The 10,657-nt window shown below is 41.7% G+C and overlaps 1 protein-coding gene across 2 annotated transcripts in view; it reads right to left on the reverse strand.

The window, feature by feature from the left end:
- LOC117247830 (protein FAM53B-like) overlaps positions 1 to 9,653 on the reverse strand; it is a 29,432-nt gene extending 19,779 nt beyond the window's left edge. For both annotated transcript variants that reach the window (XM_033612408.2, XM_033612407.2), the window contains exon 1: positions 9,496 to 9,653. The gene's annotated coding sequence lies outside the window, so the exon portion shown is untranslated. The remainder of the gene's footprint in view (positions 1 to 9,495) is intronic.
- Between the last annotated feature and the right edge of the window lie 1,004 nt (positions 9,654 to 10,657).

Raw genomic sequence — 10,657 nt, forward strand, 5'->3', positions numbered from 1 at the left:
GTAGATATCAAATGAAGAATGACTCTGAAGCTGGGTGTGCTACTTTTTCCCCTTCAGATTAGGTTAATGGGATACTTTATTAATTTCATTAAATCTTACCAGTGCCCGGATTTCCCTGCTCATCTCCCAGTTCAAATTTGTGAATTTTGCTGGCTATAGGGCTGTTGCTCAAACTACAGATTGTACTTCTGCATTTTTTGTATGCCCGCCACCGCGGAAACAAAGAGTATAGTTAGCTAATCGAGAAAGAGACAGCTGCACTCCAATCAAACAGTAAAACTAGGCGGTGCTGATCAAATATAAACCAAGACTCTGTTACTGCCTATTTCTCGCCTACAATGTCTTCAGAGACATATTATAGTGCACTGTTTCATTGTCTGTGAACAGGAAGATACTGATAGTGATTTCCTGTGTTGTAAAAACGTCGTAGGCTGAAAAAAACATGATCAAATGGTAAAACTAAGCAGTGCTGATCAAATATGAACCAAGATTCTGTAACTGCGTTGCCTATTTCTCACCTAAAAGGTTTTTAGAAACAAATTTTAGCTAACCATTTGACTGTAAGTTAAGATTGTTTGTTACTAGCAAGCCGCCATATTGTTTCCTGGATTATGTCTAGGGCTGCAACTAACAATTATTTTCATTGTCGACTAATCTGTTGATTATTTCTTCGATTAGTCAACTAATCATTTTATTGAAAAATGTGTTCAAATGTTGAAAAATGTTGGTCTGTCTCTCCCAAACCCCAAAATTATGTTATCTAATGTCTTGTGTCGTACTCACGCCAAAGGGTTTTAGTTCACCGTCATGGGAGAGTGTGTTAAGCTGCCAATATTTGAACGTAAAAAGTTGCAATTTTAGTGTACTTTCATAGTACTTTTCTATGAAAAAAGACTCAAACCGTTGATTAGTCATCGATTAGTCGACTAATCGTTGCAGCCCTAATTATGTCACCCACCAGTGGGAGCGTTTCTTAGTCAGAGCAGCGCAGTGTGTTCAGATAGCTGTAGGTTTTCTACCTCTTGAGCAAAAGCAAATACCACAGCCCTTTTCCGCTGTTTTCTCTGGTCATGTAGCATCAATTCCAAAAGTATTTGCAATCTTTCTACTGAATAGACAACCAAGTTTTGTGCAAAGACCATCTTTCCAGCAGTGAAATGCTTCCTAAATTATAAGAAATTTGACATTTTCACGACAAAAATCAGCAGTGAAGATCAATGACAGCACTGATCGGGAGTACAATGGATTCATGTAGTCATCTAGTTATCATACCTCCTACTTGCAATAAAACGACAGTCTCAAGCAAACGTGTACTGAGAGGTTTTGTCAAACACTGAACTAAACTGAAGAGAAGCGTCACTAAATGGAAACTCTCATATTGTTTGGGCCTGCATGTAACTAAATTTGACCTCCATGGTGGACTAAAATCTAATGGTAATTCAAGTCAGATTTGTGGACTCTGGGGTGCAGACAGCAGCTCTTGGCTCACAATAGCCAATGACTCAGGAGGGCACTAGAAAGGGCAGCTAAGATAATATGGCTCTTTGCCCGGGCTGTGATTTGTACAGGCAGATGAATAGAAGCCTATTTGGGGCCCCCTAAAGTTCTGTGACGGGGTGTTTGGTGTCCATCACCAATTGGCTCTGGTTACTGCATACTTGTGCGGAGCGCGTCTGGTGTCAAGACTTTGATCGGTGGCTGCAGCTAAAAGAAACCCAGTCATTTCATACTAATGAAACGATGAGAACCAAACAAACAAACAATCACTGCATGGGTGACCGAATGAAACACCGTGTGCATATCAGATTCCTATTTTGAAAAGGTTAGACGTTAGTAATAAAGTGAAATCTGAACAGTTTCTCTAGCAGAACACTTTATGGTGCAAGATGCTGGATACTGACATCTGTTTTACGTAGTGGGTATGGCCATGGGAAACAAACTTAAAACATCAAAAAGAAAAGTTTTGCACAGTCAGGTTTTTTGTAGTCTGGGCCGAATAAAAGTAAGAGCCTTTCTTTTGTTGGAGTCTGCAGTGTGGATTGTTAATTCAGGGTGAACACACAGCCACCCCTCTCTTGTATAATGAGCCCGAGGTTGTAAAAATGGTCCTAGGGAGGTCAAGACATACCACTGAATCCTCTGGCCATCACCCTAGTACCCAGTGGCACAGGAACACTGGCCAAAAACAACACGCCATCACACTAATAGATCTTCAGAAGTGCATAAACAATGCGGAGCTCATTCAGTCAAACTTTATGCGATGTCAGTGGTCAGGTTCTGGCCTCCTTTTAGTAGATTCCCCTGGACGTTTCTCTAACGACAGTGACCGTCAACCTCTGCAGAAACACAGCCGGCACTTTAAGTCCCTCCTCATTGAGCAATATGAAAAGATCAGTCGCCTTACTTTTACTTTGAAAAAAGGAGTGGTGACCTACAACAATAGCTCTGCAATGAAAACAGAGGCAAGAATGATAACTCAAAGGAACTTCTTGAGAATTGCCCTTTCTTAAGAATCATCCTGAATGTCCAGTTAATACGTCTTCCAACTGCTTGGTTGGCATGAAGACATACTGGTACAGCACACATATACCAGCACACTTCCCCTTACAGTATGGGGGTTGTGCTTCCTTTGTGGTGACATGCCGCTGCTGATTTGGGTGTGGATCTCACTGACTTTATTACCAAATACGTGAACAGGGACAACCACAAGTGATATCCACAAAGCATTGTGACACCCAGATGAGTTCACATAAATTGCCTTATCGACCACTCCTGCTGTCAAAAAGGAACACAATAAACTAGTGCAACAAACATCCCATCCCATCATGACTTCAGATTAACGTTTATAGTGAGTAAACTGCCTCATAAAGTAAGTGGTGACTTGGCACCATGTTTACTATAGCTTAAAGATAAGGCTAATTTATCTGCTATTGTTCCATTTACTGCCAGGTAGCAGAATAGTAATGTACAACATGTAATGATCTAGTGATACCACCAAGCATCGAAGCTGTAGTTGGTAACTGTAGAGCAAAAATAACTTTAGTTTTAGCCGGAACTGTGAATATATTCACATAGCACTAAATGACACAGATAATCTGTGAAAAAATGATATTCATCTGCCTACTCTACTGCCTCATAGTGCTTCTAATGGTGTATTCACACTATGAGCCTCATTATCTGTGAGTTGCCATTGAAGTATTGCTCGAGAGCTCGTTAATATATTAATATCTTCACAACCTTGTGTGTGTCTGCTTCTCGCCATGAAGAACCTTGAATCAATAAATATTAATGCTTTTGGGCCCTATTTAACATCACATTTCACCACCCCATTATATCCCCATGTGAACTGCAATGCAAAAAAGTTAGCATAGAATCAGCTAACTGAGCTAAATAATGCAGTACCACAAGTCAAGGTCAAGGCTTCATCGTGTCATTGGAACACTGAAAACAGTTGATGCCAGCTCAACTTTGTTTTGGAGCACATCGTGCTGTGTAAGCAACAAGTGCTGGGCGTCATCAGCTTCCACTGAAAATGACTTGTAGCTTGTTGCTGTGTTGCACGTACTGTGAGCACAGCATCATAGCCTTACCACATGTGAACGAAAACAACCAGTTAAAGCTAAGGAGTTTCTAAAGTAGCTGTCAACCATGTCAATCCATGCTCGTGAACTGCCGTCAAACTGTCAAACTCCGCAGCGCTGATCAAATATGAATCAAGATGCTGTCACTGCAGTGCCTATTTAGTGTACTGTTTAGCTGTAAAATGAGAAAGTTGGCCAGTGTGCTTGGAACTTAGGTTGACTATTTCCTACATGGTGGCCAGCTCTGAAACTCTCATTTTACAGCTAAACAGTACACTAAAATATGTTTCTCTGACTGGTTGTTTTGAGTGCAGTGCACCGAAGTCAATTCTAGCAAATGCCATTAGACGCAGTAGGACAGGGAGGAGGGACATGATTTTTTGCAATGACTATCTTTCTCATGCACTTCTTTCAGAGTATAGTGACAGTTTTAGCAGATATGACACAGTCATGTCTTGTTTTTGCTTATGTGCCTTGCTATGTGCTTTTGTCTGTGGTTATATATGCTTGCTCTGTGCTTATGTGCCCTTCTGTGGACATGCCACCAATCTGCTTTTATCTGGGCTTCTGGGCTTTTGTATGCTATTTTAATGTCTTTTTCTGATACACATCAACCTCCTGGGGACTGCAGATGCAAATTAGCCTGTATGGCTAAATCTGGCACATTTACGTGACTTAAAAATGGTCATGTTAATGAATGTATCCCTGTCCCTGTCTAAATAAAATAAAATTCAACATTGTTATTTTCATTAAAGTTGGCAACTGCAGCTTTAAAATGATTTTTAAAGTAAACCCAATACAAGATATTTCATGGTTATTTCTTTGGACTAGTATCACTCTGACTTCCTTCATAAAACGGTTGCTAAGTATAAGTACACTGTTTCTAGGTATTTAATAGGTAGCCATAGCAACCAAACACAAAACAGAGGATAACAGTGACAACTGGCATAATGTAGGAAAGTCAGACATCACACAGACAGTAGAATAATATCTGAACAGCTCATCATTTCTTTATCAGTGCGTGTGTTTGTAATAGGAGACTGGACTATTGAACAAGGCCAGTTTACTAAGCCTCAGCATGGTGACATGCAACCTGCAAACACAACACAGCTACTCCATTTAGGCAGCCTGAAATTTATTTGGGGTCGACCTCTGTGTCTCAGACCAGGACTTGGCTAACTGAAATCTTAAGAAGCTTGACAGGCGTAGGATCAGGTGTTTCAGTTTGAGCAAAGGAAAGTATGGGGCCTCTTGCCCCCTGGAGTGACCCTTGCATGCCACGACTCTCCATACATCAGGTACCTCACTAATTACACTACCCCCCTCCTCTATCAATCCCCGCCTTTCCGCCTGTGGTTTCTTCCATTATCCATGAGTGCCTGTTCTGTTCTGTGCACACTAACCAGAGCCCTAATCCATCAGGGATACATTACATGGGAGCCTCCAGCGCTACGAGCAATCCCCTGCAATTGCTCAGCTTTCTATGGGGGCCACTCCTATGTTGTGTAAGCAAGTGATGTTACACAGATTGTTGCTACCAATCAATTAATAAAGTGGCATCGCTGCTGTTACATAATGCCATTTTCACGTTGTGCCGGTGGGTTATGGGGGAGTTGAAAGTGTGTATGGGTTGGAGAAAGAAAACTATGAGCAGCATTCCACCGGTCCATTCATTCATTCATGAGGGGGCTCAGCTCACCATATGGACCCTCTGACTGCTCAGCAGTGTGTAGTAGCAGAGGTTTAACACGGATGCATCAGGTCAAGATCTGAAAGCCAGCTGGTGGTGTGACATTTTAGATGTTTTCACTGTTAAATCAGCTAATAATAGAATTACATGATTAAAAAAATGTTTGTAAGTTCTCCATTTTGCAGGAAGAATGAGTGTGACAAAATGCATTGTAACTAATACGCTGTACTTGAAACTAAAGCAAGGTTTACAGATGTTGAAACAATGATGATTCATCATTTTGTTTTTACATTCATAGAGCTGACATACGCTTGGGAATGATTTAATTTTATCAAAGCATATCGAATCACATTGCAGCCAGAATGTGCAATTTAATCTAATCTTTGCTAAATGACTCTAAAGCAAATCAAACCGCTGCTGGATTAAATCGTTACACCCCTGCTGTGTAGTGATAAGGTCCATATGCTGGGCAACAAGAAAGTAGTGACAGCAGGAACCTCTTTTAAACCCATTTTTTTACTTTTAGCTGGTTATAAGTTGGAGTAGGAGTGAAATTTCTCTCATTAACATGCAAACTTGTAACACCTCTGTTAGACCTCCATCTACTTCCTGACATTCTGCAGTGAATCAGCTAAACTCTTGCCAGTAAGCTAATTTGTTGCAAATCTCGCTGGTGTTCAGCCTTGCACAGTTGTTTGGAATGACCTACAGGTGTATGTAAAACACGCCGACAGCCTCAAACCCAACTACTGAGCACCAATTAGAATACACTGCAGAGGCCTACAGCTGGGAGTTATGACACATGTCGCCGTGATAATTGGCCTTCATTGTGCAAGCAGGATTGTCAGGACACATGGGCTGTGTTCTCAAGCCCAGGCTTGCACAAAAAGCCACTTTTAGAGGATGTTACATATTAAGTGTCGGGTAAGTACGAGGAAAAAGTTATTGCAGTCAACTGTAAAAGTCCTATAACTTGGATGGGATGCTTAAGTTTTGTCACAACAGTGGAAAACAGGTTCTAAAAATACAGGCTGTCTGTGCCAAACACTAACCGAAGCTTTCGTTTCTCTTTTTTTCTACAGTTGCAAATGGGGGATCGGTTCACCAGACTGGATCTAAAGAAAAGCTACCTCCACACAACATGATTCAGTCAGGAGCTATGTGATGGTTGCCATTTTGAGGAGAGGCCAATCCAAAGCAGCTCAGAAAAATAAACAGGATAGTGCTTTTTCTTTTTTTAGATGGAGATCGAGTTAAACCCCCGAGGGTATAAAGTCACTCATTTGACAGTCAAAAAGCAAAAGCAGAGTCAACAACTTCTTTTATTTAACTTAAGATGATTCCTCACTATCACCACATAGCAAAACCACAGTGGGGTGTGTTGATAGGAGCCTTCCTATTGCATCCCAGAATGCTTTTCATCTCTAAGTAGAGTCTGGTGCCTGTCTTGGGGGGTTGGGGGAGTGCTTCTCTGGTGTATGTGAGAATGCCTCTTTTCTTTTCTTTTCAGCTGCAGGTCTTTGGCTCTGTGGGCGTCGAGACGCCAGACTTACAAATCTATCATGTTAATGAGGAAGGAATATACAAAATGAGGAATAAGGAGTACACTGACAACATGAAATAATAACATATTTGTTTTTAACTCCCTGAGGCCAAGTGGTGGGAGTTTCAGTGTGTCTGAAGCAGCAGCAGTTATGACTGCAGGTCACAGAGAAGAAAAGGGAAGCTTCTGAAATGAATAGCGAGTAGTATGGAGGCAAAGACAAGCATGGCTAACAATCCTTTTCTGGTAGCTTTGCATAATGCCTTGGGCCAGAGAACAAGTGAAAGAAAGAGAGCCACAGTACTAGTACGACAGAAAGATGAAGCAGAAAAACATGCAAAAAGTGTGATTGAAGTATACAGAAAGTCAAAAAGGGAGAGAAACTGAGAGACAAGTAAAACAGCAGAGTGTGTGTCAGTGTGTGAACTGAGGGAGAGTTGTACACACAGACGGAGAATGGACCAGTGGCTCGCTCAGCACACAGGCACACAGCTGCCCACAGACAGAATGGAGCTCTAATAGGGCCTTTCGCCTGCAACACAAAGACATTGCAAATGTGCACGTCTTGAACACACACTGGAGTGCAGAGTGATCCCCTTTAAAAACCCACCGGCCTTAATTGCTTCCATAAATTATGTCTGAAGCATGTCCAAAACAAGTCTATGGGCTAACAATGCCAGAGCTGTTGTTGAGTACAAGTGCATAAACATTAAAAGCTAAAAGTGACAAGCAGCAACCAGTGTTTCTTCCTCTTCAGGCAGATACTGGGCTGGGTAGCGAACCTCCTTTGAACAAGACCAAATACTTCCGTTTCATCATAATCAGTAATCAGATAATTGCAGATTCAACAAGTAGTTTTGCTAATGTTAGGCTGCAGTCTTGTATGGTTGGTTTGTTTTACGGCAGTATTAAACGCTAATGAATATTTGAAGTTTGGAGGAACAGATTTTCAAAAGGATGTAACGAAACTCAAGCTCTGGCACCATTAGATAAAATCAACAGGTACAGCAAACAACACATTCACAGGTTCACCTGATGATTTGACAGATAAAATTAACTTGTACACGCCAAGCTGCAACATTCCAGCACTGGTTTATTTTCTTAAAAATCAAAGCCAGGTGTAGTCATCCTAATGTTCCCAAAACTGGAGAGGTGGATCAGAAATACTCAGAACAGATTTCCTTTGAGCCTCACCAGTAAACATTAGGCATTTATCAACATCCCCTTTGTAATTAGACACTAGAGCTGATGTGATTAAATCTTGCAGCCAGCTTTCTCTCCACTTCACTTCCATCCTGAACTGCAGCTACACCTTACATTTTGCGAGAGCATTTTCTGCAGGATTCTTGAGAAAACTCATTTCCTGTTTAGTTAACCAAACTTGCCGGCCATCCCCCTGCAAGTCAAGGACGACCGCTGCCATGGTGGCAGCCGAGAAACATTTCCAGGTATTTTCAATTAGGGTACTCTGGTACCAAACCAGTTCTCCGTGGTATTGTGTTTATGGTGTCCACAAAGATCAACCAACTGCCGTGCAATAATAGAGAGGGCAAAACATAAGCACCAACAGTTACTTCCTAACCCACAAAGGAAAGGAAACAACACTGACAAATAGTAAGTAAAGTATGGCACTCCATGCTGCCTTTCATTTGAACTTAAGGGGCTGTAAAGTAGTTTCAAAATTGAGTATGAACCCTGTCCTGCAATGACAGCCAACAATATGTCCACATATAAAAGAGATAAGAAGACAATTATTCTTCATGGTCTTATGAGTATCACCGTGGCTGAGCTTGGTTTCTGTTTCATACATGAATAATGACATAAACCCAGTGTGTATGACTCATGTAGTCATAACAAAAGACTATAAACAATGTATATTTGGATTGGACTCAAATTATATATGCTCTGAAAACAGAAATAAAACTAAAGAGGAACAAAGTGGCTCATAGTGTCAACCTCTTCAGCTTAATAAATGATATAATATGCTCTGAAATGCATGGTTATTTGTTAATACGGAACCCAATCTCAATATCAACCAAACCTAAATGTGTGGTGGAGATCTGTGAAAGAGATATGCAGCCAGGCCGTATGACTCAAAGCACTCAAGCTGCTCTCAGTCTCCTCTCACAGGTTGTGGTGAGGAGTCGTATGTCACTGTGAGCTGCAAGGCAACCACACTGCCTCTCTCCACCTACACAGGTACTGTATCTGACAACAGCTTGGGCTTTATTGCCACGGTTGATAGATGGAGGGGGAGTTTGCTGGCTCGTAGAGCTTGGTTAATGTGTGCAGCCCCTCTGTAGCAGAGTTATTAAGCAGTAACTTTGAATGCAGCAACAGGTTGGTGGGGCTGGGCGAGCAAACTGAGACTCTCTGTAAACACAGCAGCTGATTCAGTGCAGAAATGTTGGAATAAGTGAGCTGGAGTCAATAAAGTGACAACCATAAAGAGTGAAGCTGCACTTTTTTTTTTTTAGATTAGTCTGGTTTCAAAGGGTAGCAGACTGGTTGCCATAATGCCTTTATATGTACTTTACTGATTTTTGCCCCATAGTAACCCAGCAGTCACAGAGGAAACCCGGTATGAGCAGACAAAGTAAACTCCACAGCAGAAGAAACACACTGATGCGTGCCTAAACACAGTAATAACTATCGTGTATCTGAGCAAAAAGCCCTACTACCTGGCCAGCAGAGCTCTTTCGAAGTTAGGTCATCTTCGACAAAGGGAAAGCAGGAACCAAAAAAGAAAAATCACAAAGTTTGTCGCAGTTGCAGCCGTCAGTTCAGCGTCACCAACGCAGGACTAAGCCGGACTGCGAGCAGCTGAGCGCTCGCTGCTGCTTTCAGCCCTCAGCACTGATTGTAACAATATCCGCGTACGGACGAACCAAGTATAAGGGGGGAGACCGGAAGAGACGCGACCGGGCAGCAAACTTGTTTGGCAACACGACTACTAAGTTACAGCACACTTTAAGTCTTAAAGATTAACTTTTTATTGAAAGCAACAAAACTTTTTAGTGTGTGATAACAGACGAGCTCAATTTTTGTTTTACACAAACCCCCGTCACCCCTTCCAAGTTGGTACGTTCCGCTCCAGTCCTCCCTCAGGCATTTACAATTCTCATGTGCTACTTTCTACTACTATACTTTTCATTGATGTTAATGAAGCAAACCATTGTTGACGTGTGAAAACTACAAAGAACGTTACATTTATACAACTTAACCAACCCAAAAAGTTGCTACTATGCCTCTTGGTCGCTTTCGTGTCTGTTATAGCCGCAACAAACCTAAAAAAATGAGCCAGACATGCGTCAAAAAAAGTAAAAAAGTCGATAAAAGTGGCTTCAAAGTCTCACCGGATTTAATATATCACATTGTTATATAGCCAAGGTGGTCATTCATCAAAAGACAGAGTGTGAAAAAGTCTGCCATGCCTTGAAAGCGGAATCTTTCCCACTTCCACATTGGCATCTCCTGCGATGGAAAACTTCACTGCTACACGGTGGAGTAATTCAATCAATCCACGAAAATCCTATTAGGGAGAGACTTCAAACGTGTTTCCAGGGAGATGGAGTGAGAAAACATAAATATTTGCAGTATCACACTTGAGAGATTAAAATGAAAGCGTGGTATTCATGCTGGTGGGGCAGCCAGTGGGCTATGGCATGGAGTCTGAAACCCTTATAGGTTAATATTATGAGTGGAATAAAAGTGTAGCTTCGGACACGTGTGCCAACCCCAAAGCCATGAAAGTGCTGACGGTGGTAAATGTACCGTGCAGCTCAGTCCAGCCCGGCAAGATCCACAGTTTGATGTTTTATTTCACTTCATGGTGGATGGTAA

Source organism: Epinephelus lanceolatus, chromosome 17, assembly GCF_041903045.1.
Source record: "Epinephelus lanceolatus isolate andai-2023 chromosome 17, ASM4190304v1, whole genome shotgun sequence".
NCBI lineage: Eukaryota > Metazoa > Chordata > Actinopteri > Perciformes > Serranidae > Epinephelus > Epinephelus lanceolatus.